Source organism: Culex pipiens, chromosome 1, assembly GCF_016801865.2.
Source record: "Culex pipiens pallens isolate TS chromosome 1, TS_CPP_V2, whole genome shotgun sequence".
Taxonomy (NCBI): Eukaryota; Metazoa; Arthropoda; class Insecta; order Diptera; family Culicidae; genus Culex; species Culex pipiens.
In genome coordinates, this window is record NC_068937.1 from 25,306,808 (window position 1) to 25,331,025 (window position 24,218).

The 24,218-nt window shown below is 34.9% G+C and overlaps 1 pseudogene; it reads right to left on the minus strand.

Annotated features, from left to right (window-relative positions):
* Nucleotides 1-22,392: 22,392 nt before the first annotated feature.
* Nucleotides 22,393-23,431, minus strand: LOC120427210 (uncharacterized; annotated as a pseudogene).
* Nucleotides 23,432-24,218: the final 787 nt, after the last annotated feature.

The following is a 24,218-nucleotide window of genomic DNA, read 5'->3' on the forward strand; positions in this document are numbered from 1 at the left end:
TTACAGAACAATCCCTTGGATGGGAGGAGCATCAGATCCATGCCGCATTAGTATGCTTCAGCTGGGTGTTGTCTAAATGGACATTTTAATGCACGGTTTGTGTCAGAGACAAGACAAACGACGATCTGGGCCTGGTAATGCTCCATTGTAAACAACGAGAGATTCCACACACCAAATAGCATGATTGGTTTGGACACAATCTCTTGAATAACATTAACTTCATACACTTTGAGCTAACTAATCAGATCAAATCTTGGGGGCGCGCTGACGTGGGGGTAGCTAAAAAACTTGATCATAATTACGACCTGTCGTTAATCAGAACGAAACAAGTTAAACACCGTCGAGAACAAACTGCATCAGTGCTTCTCGTCTCGTCGATCTCAATACCTTCTGATGATAAACGACCAAAGTGGCTTGTAAAGTCATGTTTTAACAGCCGCCCATAAAGGTACAAAACTAGACCACCGAACACTGCTGGTGCATGGTCAGCTGTTTCCTCTTTTTAATCGTCACCATCCTCCGAAGTACGGGTTAATTAGTGCCAGTGATTTATGACCTCCTACACGCACACGCACCAGAGCGGGCTGATCAGCATGGATTGGAGCCATAGTTCATCGAACGGACGAGCCTCCTTTTAGACTAGGTGGTCGTGTGAGTTCTACTTTTATGCTAGAATAAGTCTTGACGATCATCATAAAATGTAAAACAAAATTTAAAATGAAAATAAAATTAATTAACGATTAGTGCGCTGACCACGGGGACGCACTGTCTCGTTTTTGCATGCTCATTTTCATTTCTTTTGTGTCGCTGTTTGTGTGGGATTTTATTAAATGATCATTATATTGCATTATTATATTTAATTGATTATATAACCACACTATATTTTACACTAAACACATTATTCAAAACACATATGAAACTGTAAACTTGAGCGTTTGGTACGGTATGTCCACGCATCCTTCCTCCCCTTTAGATTCTGTGAAATGTGATCCGTTCTCATAGCGCAGTAAGGCTGGCTACTTTAATTTTTGTATCACTTTTTCGGGTGTTCTCGGACGTTCTGCAATTATTAATAATGACAAGAAAAGTGCTTGGGACGTAATCTAATCACAAGACTTTCCAGCATTCTTTTTTCGGACTGGCTGTGTTTGTGTTAGATTAGATTAGATTAGAAATTGAAATAAAATTAATTAACTGTTCCCGAGCAGACGGAAATAACTTGGGAAGATCAGTTTTTGATATTGTGAGAAGATCGAAATATGGGTCATTCCATCTGAAGCGGAACAGCATTTGAAAATTACCCTCTCCGATCCAGCTCAAATTTGGCAGAGCTGTTGATACTATCAAAACATGCAATAATCCCGAATTTCATCCAAATCGGACCACCCCCTCCATTTTTGTACCTCCCCAAAAAATCGACTTTTTGGCGATTTTTGACCAAACCTTCAAGTTTCAAACGACGATAACTCAGGAACTACAAATTTTAGAGGGTTGGTCTTGGACTCAATTTTGAAGGAAATTGGACGTAGAATCCATTTCTGTGGTCAAATTTTTGATTAATTTATTTTTTCTACCTGTATTGCGCAATTGAAAACTTTAAACGGCCGTATCTCAAAACACCCCAACTTATTTTTTTAATTTGACCTCACCATCGTGTTCCCCGGCCAATTTACATAAGAATCACTTATCGACAAAAAGGAATATGTTTCGTTCCAGAGATATCGAATTTTAAAGTTTTGTGTTTTCGAGATTACCTACATCAGCTTCATTCGCCGCATCTGCTAGAAGCACACAGGCGGGCTGATCAATAACTGCTACCTGGTCATTTATTGAAATAATATTTCATCATGAACAATCTTTATCAAATTGGGCAAAAATTGACTGTATAACACTGTAGGAAACTGGAGTTGAATCACGAATGTTTATCTGCTCAAAAAAATGAATGAAGTGAATTTCTGTGCTAACCCACAGGACAGAGCAATAGAGGGCAGAATTGGATTCCGACAAAGCGAGCAGGAAAATGCAATTAATCTTGTTAGTAACACTGAACAATAAGTACACGATACATTACTGAGTAAAAAATATGAACAAAAATTAATAAAATTTGTTGATACGTTGTACTCTAGTGAAGGACGTTCACAAGGAGTAGGAAAAGGATTTCTGGAAAGTATAAAACTGAAAAATGTAAGAAAATCACAAAGTTTGATCTGCTGCAATGCGGCTAATTCCCCAAATTTAGTTGCGATGATTTCGACACCGTCCGAACAACAGTATTTTTTTCCTTACATCATTCTTGGATTCTTTTAATCAAATGGAGCTGGCTCACAAAATTAAAAATGATTTAATATGATCAATCTTTTAAACCATAAATAGGATTTGCCAAATTATGGTAAAGTGTCAATAATGAACTATAATAATAATAATAATAAAGCAGGTTTTGGGGTTTTTGCTGAATGGCACTATTTTGCTACCGCTCATGATGAAGGCCCTAGTCATGGCCTCGGAGGTACTCTAAAACGGTTAGCAACATGTAAAATAACCCAATAAATATTCCTTTCACAAAAATAGATTGATCAAGGTAGGGGAACAGCATCTAATTCCAGCGTTCCTCTTATGTTGCCATATCAGCGCTTTGGCATTCAATTACAGCTGATTAAAAGCGTTTTCAACTGAAATCGAGTGATAAATAGCTCAATAAGAAGTGAACAAGCAAGTTTCTATCAAAAGTTTTGCAAAATTTGTTGTTTAAATAGTGAAAATGAGCAAATTGGACGAAACTAGGAGCGAGGACTTAACCTGCCAAACATACCAGAATTTCCCCTATTAGCCATTTGAATAAATATTTGCGTAAAATTATGAAAATATAAATTAAATTAATCATCTCCTAGAACACCAGGTAGCAGTTATTGATCAGCCCGCCTTTGTGCTTCTAGCAGATGCGGCGAATGAAGCTGATGTAGGTAATCTCGAAAACACAAAACTTTAAAATTCGATATCTCTGGAACGAAACATATTCCTTTTTGTCGATAAGTGATTCTTATGTAAAATTGGCCGGGGAACACGATGGTGAGGTCAAATTAAAAAAATAAGTTGGGGTGTTTTGAGATACGGCCGTTTAAAGTTTTCAATTGCGCAATACAGGTAGAAAAAATAAATTAATCAAAAATTTGACCACAGAAATGGATTCTACGTCCAATTTCCTTCAAAATTGAGTCCAAGACCGACCCTCTAAGATTTGTGGTTCCTGAGTTATCGTCGTTTGAAACTTGAAGGTTTGGTCAAAAATCGCCAAAAAGTCGATTTTTTGGGGAGGTACAAAAATTGAGGGGGTGGTTCGATTTGGATGAAATTCGGGATTCTTGCATGTTTTGATAGTATTAACAGCTCTGCCAAATTTGAGCTGGATCGGAGAGGGTAATTTTCAAATTTGCACTTTTTCGTGCATAGTTGAGATGGAATGACCCATATGTTATTAGGATGATCGGATTAGTTGTTAAAATAACAAAAATCAATAACACAGAAGGAATTATGAAGGAATAACAAGATTTGTTATTTTGTGCGGAGAGGTGGAGCAGCATAATAACAAAAATTGTTATTGAACTGGTATGTCTCCATAACAAAAAAAAAAGTTATTGTATTGGTTTATTTGTAATTTGCAAATAAACCTGCAGTTGCAATAACTCCTCTGTACTAGTCAGGGCTGCAGAGTCGGGTACCTCCAAGCGACTTTGAATCCATACTTTGAAGACAACTCCGACTCTGGATGCAGGATATGACGTCAACGACGACTTCAGCTCTCCAAAAATACTCGACTTCACAGATTCCGACTCGAAGTAAAAGTTGCTAAAAATTTGCTTAATCCGATGCAGTCTCCGAGGTCTCACTCCAGCTCGAACTTCAACTTCAGCTCCGACTTCCTGGCTCTGTGAAAATAATAACAGTTTTTGTTATTCACACTTCAAAAATTCTCAATAAATAAATCAACTCTCAAAAGTTAATTTTATCGGATTAATTTTAGCTTGAATCCTCATTTAATGGTGATATAAATGACCCCGATGAAATTGGTCAAAATTATTTCATAGTTCTAGCACGGACGAAGTTCTAGCCAATTTTAGCAAAGTCCCTTAAGGAATATATCAAATAATTTAAAAAATCAACTTTCAAAATTTCAACTTTTTAGAATAATTTTAGCTTAAGGACCCCATTTCATGGCCAAAATAATGACCCCGACGAAATTGATCAAAATTATCCCATAGTTCTAGCCAATTTTAGCAAAGTCCCTTAGGGGGTATATCAAATAATTAAAAAAATGAACTTTCAAAATTTCAACTTTTTAGAATAATTTTATCTTAAGGACCCCATTTCATGGCCAAAATAATGACCCTGACGAAAATGGTCAAAATTATCCCACAGTTCTTGCAAATTTTAGCAAAGCCCCTTAGGGGGTATATCAAATAATTAAAAAAATCAGCTTTCAAAATTTCAACTTTTTAGAATAATTTTAGCTTAAGGACCCCATTTCATGGCCAAAATAATGACCCCGACGAAATTGCTCAAAATTATCCCATAGTTCTAGCCAATTTTAGCAAAGTCCCTTAGGGGGTAGGGTACGTTATCCATTAGTGGACCCCTTTCCTATAGTGGACCCTCTGAAGGGTTTTTGATGAAAAATTCAATAAAATCACAATTTCAAGCATGTTGTTGTGTACAAATCATTTATTTGGCCTGTTCAGCATCATTTAAAACAATGTTGACTAACATTGAATTGTCCTTTTCACCAAAATAAGTGTTTTGAGTTCGACATCTGAAATCTCCCATGGCCACTAGCATTTTCACAACAAAACTGCATTTATATTTTATGATTGAATTAGCTATCCAATCATTTTTTGACTGATTATTTAACTTCAGCAAGTCGAAATAATGTAAGTTTAAGTAACTTTACTAAAATAAAACGAAGAACTGCTCAATTTCGAGCAAAAATTCGGGGGTCCAATATAGGACAACGAAAATCCAAACTTTTCCAAAAGTGGACCCCTGTTAATTTAACCTTCAAAAATGAAGAAAACTGTGTATTTAAGCAAAAGTTTCTCTTAATCATACAATAAATGCTTGTTGTAACCAACCTGATTGCATATTTTTTTCAATTATGAGTATAAATATAGTTGTTTTCATGTTAAAAGTATCAAAAATGCTGAAGCCGTAAGAATTTATAATTAATCAAAACTATACTTAATTGTACTTAACTGAAACATCAAAATTGAAGTTTGAAATGATATTTTATAATGATAAATCAATAACAAAACATATTTGGAAAGTAAAGCAACTGTAAAAAAATCTATTGTTTTGTTTCGGTCAACTATTTGTAATTGTATATGTAATTAATATGAAAAAAATTGCATCAAAATTACTTTTTTAATCATTTTTATGTTTACAGTAGTTTTTGAAACGTTTTCTCTGATCCTTTACGGAAATAAATGTGTTTAAATGTCTGTTAGGTTTTTTGTTGTTTTAAGCCAAAATTGTTAACAAAACATATTTGTTTATCAGGAAAAGTGAGCAATATTCATCATTTATTATATATATCTATCATTAGACCTACACCATGCATCAAAACATCAAATATCGTTGAAATATGGTATAAAAATAACAGTTTTCCTATAGTGGACCCGGGTCCACTATCGGATTATGGACCCGGGTCCACTATAGGAAAAGGGGGTCCATAATAGGCAAAAAACACTTTATTTTCAAATGGCTATTTTTCTGCTCAAAAACAAATAACTGATGAAACAAATAGTCAAAATTGTTCAAAAGACTTCAGATTTCATTGTTTTGTACAAAGGGTTATGAAAAAGTGCTTGAAATATTGAAAAATTGTGAAAAATGCGCTTCGGTTCTACTAGGGGGTCCACTAATGGTTAAAATACCCTATATCAAATAATTAAAAAAATCAACTTTCAAAATTTCAACTTTTTAGAATAATTTTAGCTTAAGGATTTTAAAATAATGACCCCGACGAAATTAGTCAAAATTATCCCAAAGATCTAAACATATTTAACAAAAGAAAAAATAATAACAGATTGTGTTATGGACACTTGGAAACTATTCCATTTGTGCGATTTATGGTAATTTTAGTTCTCAGTCAGTATACCGAACGAATAACAAATTTTGTTATTAGGAGAGTTTTTGAAATGTATAACGTTTCCTCTTATTAGCGTAATATTAAACATTTTCAACATAATATCACTTCAATACCAAATTTTGTTATTTTATCAGAAACTGTTATTATTTTTTCTTCTTGAAGTTGAACTTCAGGATAAAATAATAACACTTTTTGTTATTTTAACAGGATTTGTTATTGAAATATTATTAATTATGTTATTACCGTCTGCCCGGGTTTGAATTAATCATATTGCCAAATTTTCCTTACATAAGACAAACGCCCATCAACTTGATTCGATCTGACTAGCATGTCTTGTATATCCTGGGCCGTTTTGTTTGTTTTTGGTCTTTCTTGTCTGCCTTTGCTAGCCCAAACCTGAATACAAAGGTTCAAATTTGGCTTCGGAACGCCGCACCCGATACGGTTTGTGCACTTTGCCAATGGAATATAGGCACTAAACATCTGTGATAGGAGCAAGGTTTGTTGTGGTTTTTAGACATTTTCCAAGCTTATGGCTGCACGACTTTTGACTTATTTTACTGGCGAAAAACTAGGTTAATGGGGTAAAATGGATTTATATGTTTTTGCAAATTAGGGGAAATATCGGAAATATACCCTTTCTAATCAAACACATATCTTCGTCATATGGAGAGTTTGATGCTCGATTTAAGCTCCAAAAATACTCTTCAGGCTATAAACTTACCAGCAACAGCACCGCCTCGAGTAAGCACGCAATTTTATGCCATTTACTGGCCAAAAAGATCAAATTTAATGCAATAGAATTTTGCGAGACCATTTCTCATCATTTTGGTGGCAAACACATCCACACGCAAGATCAGAGGTTAACTGCTTAACGAAAGTCGCCATCAATATCTTTTCACTTGCGCTAACGATTTCAAAGCGCTTAAGATAAAAAATTGCTTCCAACTACCGGCAACATGTTCTTTTGACCATTACTTAGTCACTCACTTGAAAAATAGTCCCGAAAAATGTAAATAATTAGCAAGCACCATCAAAAAAACAAACGCGCTAAGTCTTTTGACGTTTCAATTTTGAATATCCATTCCAATCGAAGGCTGAAGAAAACCGAGCGAGGAGCGAAGGCAAATAAAGAACAAAGGGTGGCCACCAACACCACCAACATGCTGGTGCAGCGCCTGTTAGAGTGAGCAAGTGCTGCCAGGAAACTTTCGCTATGAAAATTTTCCTGAGTGTTCGCTTAAAATTTCATCAATTTTGGCAGCACTAAGCAGACCCAAAAGAGCGCTGGAAGAAAAAAAAACTATGCTGAAAATAGAAAAATGGGCGTGGCCCAATGCACTCGACTGATTAGAATGCATTTTTGAAATATTTTTTTTAAATGATTGTAAAAGGAATAGCATAACTTTAAATAAAAGTGAAAATAAACAGAAATGTTCACAAAAAGTTGCTCTACTCGTTGGTGTACTTGGTTTTAGTGAATTTCAAGGAACAATCCAGATTATCCAGCATCATTCAAACACGACCGCTTATTAGGCTTAAAATGGGCATATTTCCCCTACTTCTTTTATGTAAAATTTTCTTTATTATTGATTTTTTTCTGTATACATTATACTTCTTATGTTTCGTTCCATTGGCTTTTTTCTTTCTTTTGTTCATTTGCTTATTTTTAATTTTCTGTGTTTTGTTTTCATGGTTTGTAAGAATTTATTTTGATGATTTATATTTTTTATACAAATGCAAATAATGACATCGCGTTGAATTTGGAAGGAAGCTTTTATCTGCACAAATTTTTTCGAAAACATTTGCCGAAGTCTGTCAAACTCAGATAATTTTTACCTTTTCAAAGGTCACTCACACTAAGATTTTTTTACCGAATTCGGTAGTTGAAAAATTGGTAAAGTTTAGATCGATAAACCAACTAAATTTACCGAATTTCGACTGTATGACGAACAATAATGAACTGCATTACCGAATTTCGGTAAGTTTTTACCGAATTCGGTAATTTTCAGTTTACCAAACCGATCAGCAGTTGAAAATTCGGTAAAAAAATCTAAGTGTGCAGGCTGAAAACAGACATGACTATTTTTTTTTTTTTTTTTGATGAAGTACCGTAAACCGGGGTGACATTGATAGGATTCCAATTTAATTTTGGAATATTTTCAAACTGGTAAGGTTTTTCTCAAGATTATTATCTTTTAAACATGTAGTGGAACAGGCCACACAAAGTCCATTCTCTATTTTGAAAAAAAAAAAAACTTTTTTCAATGGTGCTCAAAAAAATACGTTAAAAAATCTTCGTTTGAATTCCGGGTTGACTTCGTAGTCATAGTTTTTCTTGTTTAAATCAGATTTAAAATATTCAAACTTTATTTCTACGTGAAATGTATCATCACTAAGGTTACTTATATAGTTTTAAGATAAAAATTTCATTTTTTATATTTAGTTAAATAAGTTTATAAGGTTTTTAATAAAATACATATAAATTTTAAGTTAAATTGCTAAAATGTCAGAATTTTGCCTGAAATTCGTAAAAAATTATCGATTTATATTGCATTTTAAACTGAATTCGAAGCACAAATCAATTTTTTCACATTTTATATGAAATATGTTCAACTGAAAATCTATAAGGCCCAGTGAAAAAAATATAATTTAACTCAAAAATGATGAACTTCTCGTCACAGTGTCCTGATACAAACAATGATCGATCTCGAGCTGTCACAGCCCTGCGAAGTATGTTGGCTGACATATCAGGTGGTCAGTCAAAAAAAACCAGCTAGAAGTCGACTGACAAAAAACTTTTTCTGTCAAGCGACTTCTAGCTGGTTTATTTGACTGACTGCCCGATATGTCAGCCAACATACTTCGCAGGGCTGTGACAGCTACAGCTCGATCACTGTTTGCATCAGGACACTGTGACGAGGAGTTCGTAATTTTTGAGTTAAATTATATTTTTTTCACTGGGCCTAGAAAGCCTTTTAAATTTGGAGAATTTTTCAAATCATCAAACACAATATTTAGTTTTTACATACGAAAAACCAATTTTTTTAAGTATTTTAAGTATTTTATGTATTTTGAGTATTTTGAGTATTTTAAGTACTTTAAGTATTTTAATTATTTTATGTATTTTAAATATTTTAAGTATTTTCAAGTATTTTAAGTATTTTAATTATTTTATGTATTTTAAATATTATAAGTATTTTAAGTATTTTAAGTATTTTAAGTATTTTAAGTATTCTAAGTATTTTAAGTATTTTAAGTATTTTAAGTATTTTAAGTATTTTAAGTATTTTAAGTATTTTAAGTATTTTAAGTATTTTAAATATTTTAAATATTTTAAGTATTTTAAGTATTTTAAGTATTTTAAGTATTTTAAGTATTTTAAGTATTTAAAGTATTTTAAGTATTTTAAGTATTTTAAGTATTTTAAATATTTTAAATATTTTAAGTATTTTAAGTATTTTAAGTATTTTAAGTATTTTAAGTATTTTAAGTATTTTAAGTATTTTAGGTATTTTAAGTATTTTAAGTATTTTAAGTATTTTAAATATTTTAAATATTTTAAGTATTTTAAGTATTTTAAGTATTTTAAGTATTTTAAGTATTTTAAGTATTTTAAGTATTTTAAGTATTTTAGGTATTTTAAGTATTTTAAGTATTTTAAGTATTTTAAGTATTTTAAGTATTTTAAGTATTTTAAGTATTTTAAGTATTTTAAGTATTTTAAGTATTTTAAGTATTTTAAGTAGGGGAACAGCATCTACCCAAGCAACACACTTAGTCAGATAAACGTATTTCCTAACTGGTTGTATAACCCATCCACCTCGTTATCACAACTTGTTCTACAACTCCTGTGAACTGTAAAAAGCGCACTTTTTCTTGTTGTATAACTTGCCAGAAAAATATGCAAGTTATCAGAGTAAGTTGTACAAATGTATTTGACAACACTGTGCTATCTAACAAGAGATTCAACGAAAAAGTGGGCGTGGTTTACGGCTGTGCTGTCAAATCAAAGCGCACACTGGAAAGGAAAGTTAGATTGAAAACAGCTATCTAACCGTCGACTAACTTACATGTAAACAAACGTTTCTTATTAGAATTTCAATCAACGACGAAGCTAATAAAAAAAGTACGCTTGCTTCTGCAAGATTTATTTGAAATAATTTTAAATTGAATTTAATAAAAGAAAAACAATCCTGGCGCGCATGTGATTAGTGTGAAATTCTCTGCATGGCGAATTTTTAGATTTTCCTTTTTTGATGAACTTCCTCTTTCCCAAGATTCGATCCGATGACTTTGACGGTTTGTTGTTATCTTCACGGCAGGTCCAGGCGCGCTTCCACATCTCTCCACGGGGCTTCATAGTAAACAATCTGGCCCAAGCGTCTATAAGAAGGCTGCTGTCTGTTTTGTTAACTAAAGAACTTAACTCCAACGAATGCTGTCATTGGAATTGAAGTTATATAAGTTTGTTTCAAATCAGTTTTTATAACTCCACTATATAACTTTGTTATAACAAACCGTTTCAACTGTCATTTCGATTACCGTACCAGGGAGTAATGTTGAAAATCGGTATGATTTTGATTTGTTGTTTACTCTATCATAAACTCTATAAGCTGATAATTTTTGTAGCTTTTACCAGCGAAATGTTCACAAATAAATCGGTCAACAATCAAAACTATTGCAATCTTCAATAAACAAACATTTTTGAAACTCTAAATTCCTCATGTACAAATTCACACCACCTAACATTACGCAATTTCAAGTTGGATATGTATGTTGAGCATCAGTTATATAATCTATTCTCCGATAACATTTGTGTAACAAAGCGAGAAAACCTAAGGTTATTTATAGAATGGTTGGCCACGCCCATTTTTTAGAAGATGCCGTCACATGACAATGTTAGACAAGCAGTGATACAAACAGTGCAATATTGTTTTTATTCAACAAACTGTTTTCGAGTAAAACATTGCAGATGAGGGAACAGCACCTTGGCATATCAGCACTTTGACGTTCAATTACAGCTCTTAAAAAGTGTTTTCAAGTGAAATAAAGTGATAAATAGCTCAATAGGAAGTAAGCAAGTAAGTTTCTATCAAAAGTGTTCCAAAATAAATTGTTTAAATAGTGAAAATCATCAAATTGGATGGAGTTAGGAGCAACGGTAAGCACTCCCAAACAAGTGAAAATATTCCTTATGTTGTGTGTTAAAGTTGGAAAAGAGTGAAGTTGACTGTGTTTTAACACTTGTGTGGCACAAATCTCAAGAGTTACATAAGTCAGTTATACAAGTAGTGAAACAAACTGTTATTTAACTAACGTTGAAATTTTTTCTCGTATGTTGATCAAAAACAGCTGTCTAACTATTATTCAACAGACGACAAGTTATGAGTGCTACTTGGGTAATTCCAGCGTGCCTCTAATGTTGGCAGGTCAGAACTTTGACATTCAATTCAAGCTAATTAAAAGCGTTTTCAACTGAAATCGAGTGATAAATAGCTCAATAAGAAGTGAGCAAGCAAGTTTCTATCAAAAGTTTTGCAAAACTAGTTGTTTGAATAGTGAAAATCAGCAAATTGGATGGAGTTAGGAGCGAGTGCTTAACCTGCCAAACATACGAGAATTTCCCCTATTTTAAGTATTTTAAGTATTTTAAGTATTTTAAGTATTTAAACCCTCTAACGCCCAGAGCTGTTTGCTTATCGTAAAAATAGTAAATGGCTTAATTTTGGTACAATAATGCAGGAAATACTTTACTTTGACCCACAAACATCGAATTGGGGCAAAAAAGTATAATTTGAAGTGGTGCACCAGAGCACCATCAGGAAGATGAGCAACTTTTTTTTAAACCACAAAATCTCGTTTTCTTCAAATCTATTTGTTTATTTGTTTGAAAACGCTTCGAAATGTGTAAAAAACTACTTATTCTTTGCTGCAAGACCATATTTCTGAAGTATTAACTACAAATTCTAAAATCTCTGCATTTTCAGGTATCTTTGATTGGCTCATTCAAAACCCACAAACAACCATTTTCATGAAAAATGAGGAAAATAATAATATTATCGGTCTAATAACAATGTTTTGTCTTGTTTATGAATAGTCAAAACGTTTATAAACTTTTGTTTTGATAAAAATAAGCTTTTTCTGTAATTTAGAAAAAAGTGCTCCTGAATATTTAGTTGCTCATATGCCTAGGTGGTGCTCTGGTGCACCAAATGAAAAAGGTTGAAAAACACTTAAAACCGGTCCAAACTCACAATGTTATTCACAGGGGTTCTTGTCCAAGGTTCAAATGATAGCAAAACATTTTTTGTTTCATGAAATTTTGTGCTTGGTATTTTTTACGGGCTTTCGAAAACAGGTCTTATTTATTTCCCTAAAATTGGCCCATTTTTGTTTACATTTCACACTGTAACTTTGCTTGTGCTTAACCAAATTTGATGAAATTTGGGAAGACGTTAGTATACATTCTACATGAACACCTGCAACTTAAAGCACCATGAAAAGTTGTGTCAGTTTCGAGATATTTGAGTTCAAAGTTTTGGTGCTCTGGAGTAACCACGGGCGTGAGAGGGTTAAGTATTTTAAGTATGTTAAGTATTTTAAGTATTTTAAGTATTTTAAGTATTTTAAGTATTTTAAGTATTTTAAGTATTTTAAGTTTTTTAAGTTTTCTAAGTATTTTAAGTATTTTAAGTATTTTAAGTATTTTAAGTATTTTAAGTATTTTAAGTATTTTAAGTATTTTAAGTATTTTAAGTCTTTTAAGTATTTTAAGTATTTTAAGTATTTAAAATATTTGAATATTTTTAAGTATTTTAAGCATTTTAAGTTGTTAAAGTATTTTAAGTATTTTAAATATTTGAAATATTTTAAGTTTTGTTTTATTATTTAAGGTATTTGAGGTGTTTTAAGTATTTGAAGTATTTTTAGTTTTTGTATTATTTTTATTTTGTTTTATTTTTGTTTTTTTTTTGTTTTTTTCTAGTTTTTTAGTATTTTTATTTTTTAGTTTTTGTTGTTGTTTTTTTTTGGTTTTAGTTTATTAGTTTTATTTTTCAATGTATTTAAAATTTTAATATTTTTTCAAAGTATTTTTAGTAATTAACCAACACATTCAAAGTAAGTTAACATGGTAGCTGCAGGTTTGTTTGCATCAGATCTGCTATCACTTTCTAGCAAAAGTTTATGGTCATGCGACTTCAAGCTGTTTTTTAACCAACCGCCCGATATTTCAGCCAACATATTTCGCAGGGACTTTGACAGCTCGAGCTGGATCATTGTTTGCATCTATGACAAAGAGTCCGTCATTTATGAGTTATTTTTTTTTTTTTGCTGGGCCTGGAAAACCTTACCGTCATCTGGGGTGAATTGGGACTACAGTCTGAATAGGAACAGCAGTGTTTAGAGCACTTAAAGGATTTAAATTTGGAAATGAATGTACACATTTTGTTGGTCTGATTCTGTTCCATCCAAAACCAACCAGAAAAATCAAAATATTATGCTCTAACATGGTTAAAACTGCTGTCCCAATTCGCCCCAGTTTACGGTATTCTAAGTACTTGAAGTACTTGAAGTATTTGAAATATTTTATGTGTCAAATCTACGATTTTTCTGGGGATTTTCACCTAATAAAAATTAGGTTGCTCAAACAACCTTTTTTATCTTAGCCTATATTCTGTAACTTTTACAATTCAACCCTATACAGCTCTTTTCCGTGACGATAAACCAATAGCGATTTCACCCCTCATTGCCCTTCTTTAGTCCGAACCTCCCGAAACCTTCACGTGGGCAAGCCCACACTGCACTCCGCGGGCAACAGGTTTTCCGCGGTAAATGTCCCTCGCGTAACTGTAACCAACCAGCTGCGCTCGAACAAAAAATCGTTGCAGTTCACTGCACTGCACTTTTGAGGATTTGAATTTGGTCGAGAGAACAACAGCAGGAAAACCCGCGACTTGAACAGTTGGCGCGCAAATTTCGAGCGGGAAAGGTCACGTTTTTGTACTCGACGGTGAACATTTTGGGGGTGAGTGATGTTGTTCTGTGCAAAAAGGAAAACAAAAATGTGATTAAGAGTGGAGTTGTAAACAAAAAACAACAACACAACTGATAGTGCGGACGCGGTCGATGATCGAGGGTGATTCCGGGAAGCGCCGTACAGAGAGCCAAGAACTTTCACACGCGATCGTCTTCCTCTCGGCATGTGAAGGCCGTCCAGATTGCTTTCCTCCAAAACAATTTAACGCCATAATCAGTGAGTCACGCACTGACGGCCACTTTACGTCATCGCAACGCTGCACAGAAAACGGGATTTGTGCCTTTTTGTAGCCGTGCCTCAAGAGCAGCAGGTTCAACGCACAAAACGCGCTCGGTCACTCTACACAAGTTGAAGTTCAAGATCTTTGCGCAGCCCAATCTGCAACGCATGTGTACCGTAATCTTGACGTTCGGTTTCTCGTACTCTATGCATGGGTGACGAAGAACGACCAGATGAGGGGACGTATAAGCGAGCAGGCGTAATCTACTGGCACGCCACGCCAAGGTCGTCCAGGTCGGAAACTGCAATCCAACGGATAGTAGCGATGATCGCTTCTTGGTGGATTCCACCGCAAGAATCGCGACCGTTCGTCAGGTGTTTGTGTTACCTTAAACCGCGGTGACATTGATAGGATTTAAATTTATTTTTGGAATATTTTTCAACTGATAAGGTTTTTCTCAAGATTGTTATTTGTAAAACATGTACTGGGGTAGGCCACACAAAGTCCATGCACTATTTTTGAAAACAAGTTTTTTAAATGGAGTATTTAAAAATCAGCTACGTTAAAAATTCGTAGTTTGAATTTCGGGGTGACTTTGATAGTCATAGTTTTTCTTTTTAAATCAGATTTAAGATGTTATAACTTTATTTTTACGTCAAATGTGGTGTTCTCAATGTTTACCTTTAGTTAACTAAGTTTATAAGCTGTTTAACAAAATATAAAAAAAATAGGTACAGTCATCCCACATATTTGGAACACCCACAAATTCGGAACACTTTTATGATAATTTGTCAATAGCATGCCAAAAGTAGCTTTTCTGTCGACCTTACTACACTCAAACCCCGATGGTTTGACACCAACTGTTGTCAAACGAACGGGTCACGTTTTAGTTTGACACCCTTTTTACACGGAGTTCACACACACTACTAAACGTTTGTTTTGATAGTGTACGTGAGCGCCGTGTAAAAAGTGACAGTTCGTCACTTTTAGTTTGACTTTGACCAACCAACGGGGTACAAACTAAAAAAGTGTCAAACGAAAAAGTGACCAACCACCGGGGGTTGAGTGTATTTTTAGAACCTTCCTTTGGACATTATCTTGCTATTTCACTAGTAAAAGTAGTACTTTTTGAACAAAAAACTTCATTTCAACACTATTTTGTCCAGAGCAGCAAAACACTGCCTCGAAATGGCCTGTTTCATAATTGTGAGATGTTATTGTGCCTCCCACAATTGTGGAACACCTGAATTTAACTGATATTTTCACAAAAAAGTTATCAAACCATGTATAAAACATCACAAAGCCTGAGTTTCATTGGTTTCAGTGTGTGAAGTCATTATCTGGTAATAAATATGTACTCCTGGAGAGATCCAAAATTTGTTTACATTCGTAAGAAAAAAGTGTTCCGAATTTGTGGATTTCAAGGGTCAAAGTGATTCTTCAAAAACTTCATATAAAAGTTAAAAGTTACAGATGTTCGATACAGCATTCGAAAGATCGCAAAAAAGCTTTCAAATGAAGGTAAAAGCGAATCATTAAGTTCAATTATCGATTTGCTATGATTTTTTGAACACTGGCCGATCTGGAAACCGTTCCGGATATGTGGGATGACTGTAAAATTGTTTAAAAGTCGAAATTTTGTCTTAAATTCGTTTAAAACCAGTTTGGTTTATAAAATTATCGAATAATATTGCATTTCAAACGTAATTCGAAGCACGAATCGTCCAAATCGTACCATGGGATTTGAACACTTTGTTCGAGGTTCCCATTTTCATGAACACTTGTTCACGATTTTGGGAACTCTTTTTTCTCCGTGTGTGCAGGTCCTCAAAGTAGGGGCCTCAAAAATGACTTTTTTCGGTTTAGGAGGTTCCCGGTGGCCACGGTGTCCAAAACCGGTACTGCCGGTCGGGTTCAGAAAGCAGACATCCTAGCCTTTCATTTGCGGCCAAGACATCCAAAATCGGTTACAATCTCGATTGTTGGCAACCGAAAACATTTCTGGATCTGGGTCTAATACCATTCGTGTATGTTAAAAATGAAGGTCATGGCCAGGTTAATTAAAGTTAACTAACTTTTTAAACTTTTCAAAACTATATAAAAAGTTCTTATTAGGGTAGATTGAACACTTCTCTACCACGTTCAATATGATTCCAAACCATTCCGTACGAATTTAATTTGTACTCTTCATTTTGCGGAAAATCTAAAACCTATCAAAGTCACCCCGTTTTACGGTACATATACCAATTGATAGTGATAGTGAATGTTTGCGCTGGTGAAACGGCATTCCAGATGTAATTTATTGAATTTGGTTAACTCGTTGGGATAGGCTAAATTTGAAATCAATGATGATTACATTGAAGTCGCTACACCTTCTGCTTTTTTTTTAATCCAAGAAAATGGCCAAATTTCCACTTTTCTGAAACTAACTATTTTTGACAGCTTCAAAACCCGCCTTACCTTATCAGATAGAGAGTTTGAGGTTATATGGACAGTGGGGGTAATTTGGACAAGTTCTTAAAAATCTTTTTTTTTCAGATTTGAGAAGAATTTGAAAATATATATAACATGAACAGTACTAGTGAAGATTTAAAAGTACGGAAAACTCAAAAAAATATAATTCAGGTAGTTTTAGAACAATCTGTAAATGTTTTAGAATTCCTGTCAGAACTTCCTTTTTTTTTTGAAATTAAATATGTCTTTATTGAACATTCTTATAATAATTACATTTCTTTTACATGATAAGTGGTATGGCCTAATGCTCTTCATCTTTGTTGTATTTTTCGTTTATTATTTACTGATCACATTTATTTATAAGCTTCAAATTGTTTTACATTATTGCATTGAATTGAATACATTTGGGTAAAAAAGAAAAAAAATAACTTTAACAACTAATCCTAACCTAAAACTAAAAAAATAAATCCATTGAAATATTCAAAATCACTAGAACGAGTAAACTACGAACTGTATTTTAAGATGAATGCTCCAAGAGTTCTTACTTGTTCCTGGCGAGTTTTGCACCCACGCAGAGTTGTTGTCATCTCGATGAAAATGTTCAGAAGTTCTTGTGATGTAAACAGGTCACTGCTGCCTTCACCCGTTGATGTTGGTTGGTTTTCCCTCGGTTGCTGACTGAATCCAGGGGGTGTTGTATTCTCTGCAACTTTTTGCCGCTGATTCAACGGCAATGGCTGCAGATTTGGAACCACTCGAACAGATCCCGCTCCAGGTGACGCCAAAACAGGAAAATCCACCTCCGTGAAAGTTGGTGGTGTTTTGCGACGATTTGGTTGGTGCCTCGTCTTCGCTTGCTGCCGAATTTTCACAAACTCAGCACGTTTTGGGCAGCTTCGATTCTTGGTAGAATGGTCGCCACCACAGTTGAAGCATTTCGCTTCGATGTTCTCGTTGATTGTGTTGCAAGCTTGAGTTTTGTGCTCACCTCCGCAGGTTGCACAACGACTCTTGATGAAACAGTTCCTTCCACCATGTCCAAACTGCAAGCAGTTCGAACACTGTGTCACGTCACGGTGCACTGGACGATAACGTTCCCAAGACACGATGATGTTGAAAATTGCCCGAACTGCTTTCAGCTCAGACGGCGTTGTCGATCCTTTCTCGAAATGAACCAGGTACAGTTGATCACGATACTTGATGTCCTTGTTGTGTCTCGTCATCTTGAAGACTTCGATCACGTTCAATTTAAGAGTTTTGAGCTCTTCTTTCAGCACACTCACATCCATGTCATACAGGCCACGGAGGACCTGTTTCATGGGGCGTTTACCTGGATCGTCATGGCTGTAGTATTCAATCTTTGTGTTGTTCAGGAAATCCCGAACGTAGTTGTAATCCTTTCTGGTAGGTAGCAGAATTTTGAGTCCATCAGCACACAAGCGAATGGAAGCTCGTAAAGCACCAGATTTGATAAACCCGGTCAGCCACTTTCGCACCGAATCCGATGACGATGTTTTCACAAAAATGGGTGGCAACTTTTCCCGTCGTTCAAATTCTTCCTTCTCGCTCACGTCCACAGGGAGGGTAGCGAACTGGTTTCCAGACAATTTTGGAGCGTCCTTGCTCAAACTGCCTGGCTTTGCAGGTAGCGCTTCGGCATTCTTTAGTTTCTTCAAATCTGCCGATCCTGCTGGTGAGGACCGCCTCTTTTTCTTGCCCTGAGGCATTTTTGCACTTTTTAAGCACTTTTCAGAAGCTAAAATCCAGGAGTACCTCACTGAATGATGGTCCACAATGGAATGTCAGAACTTCCTTAAATTCTAATTCTAGTAATAAACTCCAATTTTGGCTTCTCTTTATAAATCCAGATCCAGAAATAAAATTTTAATTTGAAGTACTAAGGAATTGAATCCAAAAAATAGACAACTTGGATTACTTTTATTGATTGTTTCAGGTATACCCAAGTTAAAACATTAAAATTTAAACTAAACATGTGTACAGAATCGTTTTTATACAAAACAAAAATATATATAAAACTTGTTTTAAAGATAAAATAAAAACTTCAAATATTTTATTTATTCATTATTACACAATTAGATTTATTTTAACCAAATCCGGTAGTTGAAAAATCAGTTAAGTTTAGTTAAATTTAACAAAATTTTACCGAACTTCAGTTATACGATGAACAATAATGACTTCATTACCGAATTCCGGTAAGTTTTTGCCGAATTCGGTAATTTTCAGTTTACCGAACTGTTCAGCAGTTGAAAATTCTGTAATATTTACCGAATTCGATAAAAGAAATCTAAGTTTGTATATTTAATATTTTATTTTATTTCATAATGTGTCCAAATCACCCCACAGGGGTGGTCATTATACCCCAACGTAAACATTTGGCGGTAATTTTGTTCAAATTACATTTTTGCGTTAAATACGTGTTTTTTTTACCAAATGTATCGAAATGAACGATATTTTTACATTGAACGTGCAAGAGATGAACCCTTGTGCCATCCACATTACTTTAAAATGTCTCTGTAGCCTGTGACAGAGCTATTTCCGTTACCTTGAGTATACAATATTAACAGCGGTCCATGCAAATGATACCAACGTATATATTCGAAAACCTGTATTGAGTAATTTGCTACGAAATCGGTATTTTTTTCAATTTTAATTTTTCTACTCACTTTATCACTTTATCAAAATTTCACTAAAGTACTTTTTGATTGCAAATTTGATTTTACATCGAAAAATGAAGTTGAAAAATTTTTGCGACCAATATTTCGATTTTTTGAAAAAATTAGTATTGATTCAAAAATTCATAACTCGCTCAATGATTTTTTGCACAACCTGGAAATTTCTGAAAAGTTGGCATTTTATGTCCTCTAAAACATATTGTTGGCGGAGAATCGTGCAGCAGGCCAAGCTAATGGTGTAGCGCCAATAAAAGTAAAGTAAAGTAAGTAAGTAAGTAAAACATATCAAAAAATAAAAAAAAAAAAAATAGTGTTTTTTTGCAAATCAAGTTTTAGTGATAAAAAGTTAAATAAAAAAATCACCAATTTTTTTTTACCGTGTATTTTTTTTCCCAATGTAGTCCGTAAAATACCTACAACTTTGCCGAAGACATCAAATCGATCAAAAAATTCCTTCAAAAGATACAGATTTTTGAATTTTCATACATCATTTTTGTATGGGCAGCTGCCAAATTTGTATGGAAAATTATATGGACAAACTAACGATGCAAAATGGCTTCTTTGGACATACCGAAGGCACCAAAAAAGTTTCAGTCGGATTAAAAAATACAAAAAAAAAACGAATGACCGAAATCCTACTGACTACTGAAATTTTCAGTAAATGAAAACTTGCTGAATTTTTTTTAAAAAAATTGGGGTAGCTAGCTTATTGACTTAAAAAATGAATGTAAATTTAAAGTACATGAATGTAAATTTAAAGTAAATTTAAGGTACTTAGTTAAATAAAAAGGTTCCAATTTTTCAAACAGCAAAATTCAAATTTACTCAGAAAATTGTTGTCCTGAAAATGCGTTTTTTTTTTAAATATTCAAAATACAGATTAGGTGTCGGAGTCGGAGCCGGAGTCAACAATTTGTAGAAAGCCGGAGTCGGAGTCGGAGTCGCTTGAAATATGACCCGACTCCGTAGCCCTGTCTTCAACAAAGTTGTAGGTATTGATGAGGAATATTCTACAAAATCGGCAAATTAATTGCAGAATTTTTTATAAACTTTTTTTTTCACAAATCATCTGCCACAGGGAAATACGATGGGCACTATTTTGAAAAATCAAAAAACCACAATTTTTTAGTTAAATGCTCGGTTAAATGCAAACTTTAAGTGGCCATATTTTGATAACGGTGCATTTCATCAATTTCTGTGAACGACTTTTGACTTTAAATTCGTTTTTTAATTTAAAATTGTGGTTAAAAAACTAGTTTTGGGTATCTATTTTTTCCAAAAAAATGTTAGACCGAGCTAAAGACTCCGTGGACTTCATGATATGGTGTGGACGATTATAGTGCGTCATCTTTACGCACTACGTGCTTACAAAGTTTTGTCGGCATTAAACTAGATTTTAAAACCGGTCCTCACATAATTGCTTTCAAATAGAAAGGACTATTTTATACGACACAAGAAGCACTTGGTATTCACCGATCAAATCTTCTTAAAAATGTACAGCCACAGACCACCAAAACGATCAAACCAGGTAGAATAGGAAAGTATTACAGCACACAAACTGGAACATAAAACGCTTATTAATGGTCGTCGACGTGATCTTTCATCGGATCACGCGTCAACGTTGTGCCAGCAGAACATGATCGCGCACATGACTCGCTCTCGTTCGCGTGCAAAACATGACGACTTACCTCCGACTTTGTTCGTTAATTGGTCTTCGGAAGTCGACGAAACGTTTAAAGTTTGTTTGTTTTTCTGGTTTTGTTTGCTTTGCGTTACCTATAGTGCAGGTTTCATTCTGTCGTGTTTGTTGAGCTCGACATGACGCTAATGAAGAGCGATGGATGTGGCGTCCACTGGCGAGGAATGCTATTATTGTTTGCAACCTGAAGAAAGTGTGCAGTGCCAATCTCTTTCGAAGAGGGAGGGGGATTCCCTTGTATGATCACAGGTACTTCTTTGGAATTAATGGTTCAGGGCAGTTATGACGAGAATACATAAATCGAGGATCTTATTCTTGACTCATGGGGATTCTCTCCAAGTTCTTCGATGGTTGATGGACTCAGGTCTTTCCATGATTTTATCTCTTTTTTGTAGGATAGAAAATGAATCCACATGCTTATCTGTTCAATTGATCTTCGTTAAGACGGATGAAACTGGTGATTCATTTTTGAGCACACAAAAAAAACCTTTTTGAAACATAGTGAGACTTTTCTTCATGTGAACCTATAGACTCAGAATCGAAAACTGTACACAGAAAAAAAAATGATGGTAATATTCATCAGGAAATGGTGACAGATTTTGTGGCAAAATAAATGATAAATTTTACCCCAGAAAATGATGAATTTTCATCAGTTTTTGATGAATATTCATCAGGTTCACATCTTTACACATTTTTTATGTAATATTACACAAATAAAGAGGTAATATTCAACCTACCAAATTTTCAACATTCCAAAATTCAACTTTTTTTTCTGTGTACAAATGGCTTAGTGTGTTTGTGCGTGCACACAAAGAAAAAATACTCTGAATTTAAAAAGATCGTTCGTTGGATTAAAAGTTCGCGTTGGTGAATATTTGTAGAAAGTTCAAACTTTTCAATTTAAAAGTTGGAAAGTTTTTGATACTACCATGCATTTATGGATAAAAATCGTTGTATCGGTAAGTGTTTTACTTTTAATCTGAAAAGAAACCTTTTATAGCAAGAATAAACAACATTTAATACTACAGTGATAGTTTCAGAAAAATGGGCTTGATTCTAGGCTTGATTTTATGTTTATTTTTAAAAGTTTTGAACAGTATGTTAAAAAAAGACATTTTGTTATTGTATTTAACGCTTCTGGCCAAAACCCGAGTCCAAGCTGTACCGATTCTTATGGTACGCCACCGGTCACTTCCGAAGACCCCAAGCTGGACAGTTCCGGATGGACGTTTCGACGCGCGACAGCAAAGTAGAGAACAGGATAGTCACGTTGCCGGCCTTCATCAGGACAGGTTTGGAGAAGTTGGCTGTAGATTCGGCAAGGGTGATCGACGTTTCCTGGCTGGAAAGTGAAGTGCCTGAACGGGGAGTTCTCGATTCTGGAAGCGCATCCGGAAGATTGGGTTGATGAGGCCCTCGGAACGGAATTCGATTTCGAGCACTTCATCCTCCTTCGAGAATGACACAGATTTTTTCAGCACGCTGTCCAGGTTCATTCGGCTGGAGCTGCGCCGTCGCGAGATGAGCATTTGTTGGCGGTTAGTTGCTAATAGAGATGGAAGTTAGTGAAGTTGGCAAGCCACTGCACACATTCTCATTACCCACCGGTGTTGTAGACCGCCGGCACCGAGTGCAACATCCGCTCTGGCCACCTCCGATTATCCCGCTTCTCGTCATCCTCCTCTTCGTCGGCTCCTTCTCCTCACCGTGAAAATCACCTGTCTCGTACTTGTCCAAAAACCGGATGTTTATCTTCTTCAATGCAATCTCGTTGTGCACGCAACTCTTCGGCAGCGCCATCTCCTCGATGATCTCGCTCCAGTCCTCGCGGGAATTGACCTTCAATCACCAATTCTGGGCCACCACCACCGAATACAACCGGTGCGAATCGACATTCCTACCTCCCATCCTAAAAAAAAAACAAACAAAATCAATCACAAGCCCCACAAAACACCCAAGCTTTCTTCTTACCCATTCCGGTCGTGGAACAGCTGCAGTTCCTGCAGGAAGCTTGCCTTGTCCTTTTTGAGCACTTCACCTCGTCCCGAACCCGCGCCACCCTCCTTCGAAGGCGTTCCGCTGCTGCTGTTTGGCTCACGAAGGTTCCCGCGTCCGATTCCTGGCTGCTGCCACGGTCGGCTTTGCTTTGCGTCCTACAATCACCAGCACCTCCAGACCCATCAAAGTGTTTGTTTACATTTGGAACTTAGTCGTACACGGTTACACGAGAACGTCAAAATGAAATAAATTTTACAGTCCTATTAAAAGTTAAGACTTTTAAATCAGTTAGTAGGAAGACTTTACCAGTAAAAGTTTTCATTTTCTAAACAAGAAAAAAACTTTCCGTCATGCTAATTTAAGCAACTTTTTAAATCAAAAATAAGTTACTTTTGTCATTACGGTAATATTTTTTTGTGTGTGTGAATTTTAATTGGGGGTAACAGATTCCTAAAAAAGTGTCCACGTGGTTTATGGATGGTCCCAAAAGTGATATTAGTGTTACTCTTTGGAACTAAACTGACTCCGCCCCCCCCCCCCCCTCACCTTCCCCTCTCCCCAACAAAATCATCCCGAAAAACCAAGGGGCTTAACAAATATTTAAATATTTTTCAAAAAATGTTTTGCATGGAAATTGCCCACGAGAGGAGGACGGGAGGGAGGGGGAGGGGTGGTCTAAGATTAAAATAATTCCACGCGTGGTTTATGAATGATCCCTTAAGATTATTTTAGTTTTGACCAAATCTCTACGAAATCGGTCTTTTTTCTTCAATTTTAATTTTTGTATTTTTTAATCCGACTGAAACCTTTTTGGTGCATTCGGTATGCCCAAAGGAGCCATTTTGCATTATTAGTTTGTCCATACAAATTTGGCAGCTGTCCATACAAAAATGATGTATGAAAATTCAAAAATCTGTATCTTTTGAAGGAATTTTTTGATCGATTTGGTGTCTTCGGCAAAGTTGTAGGTATGG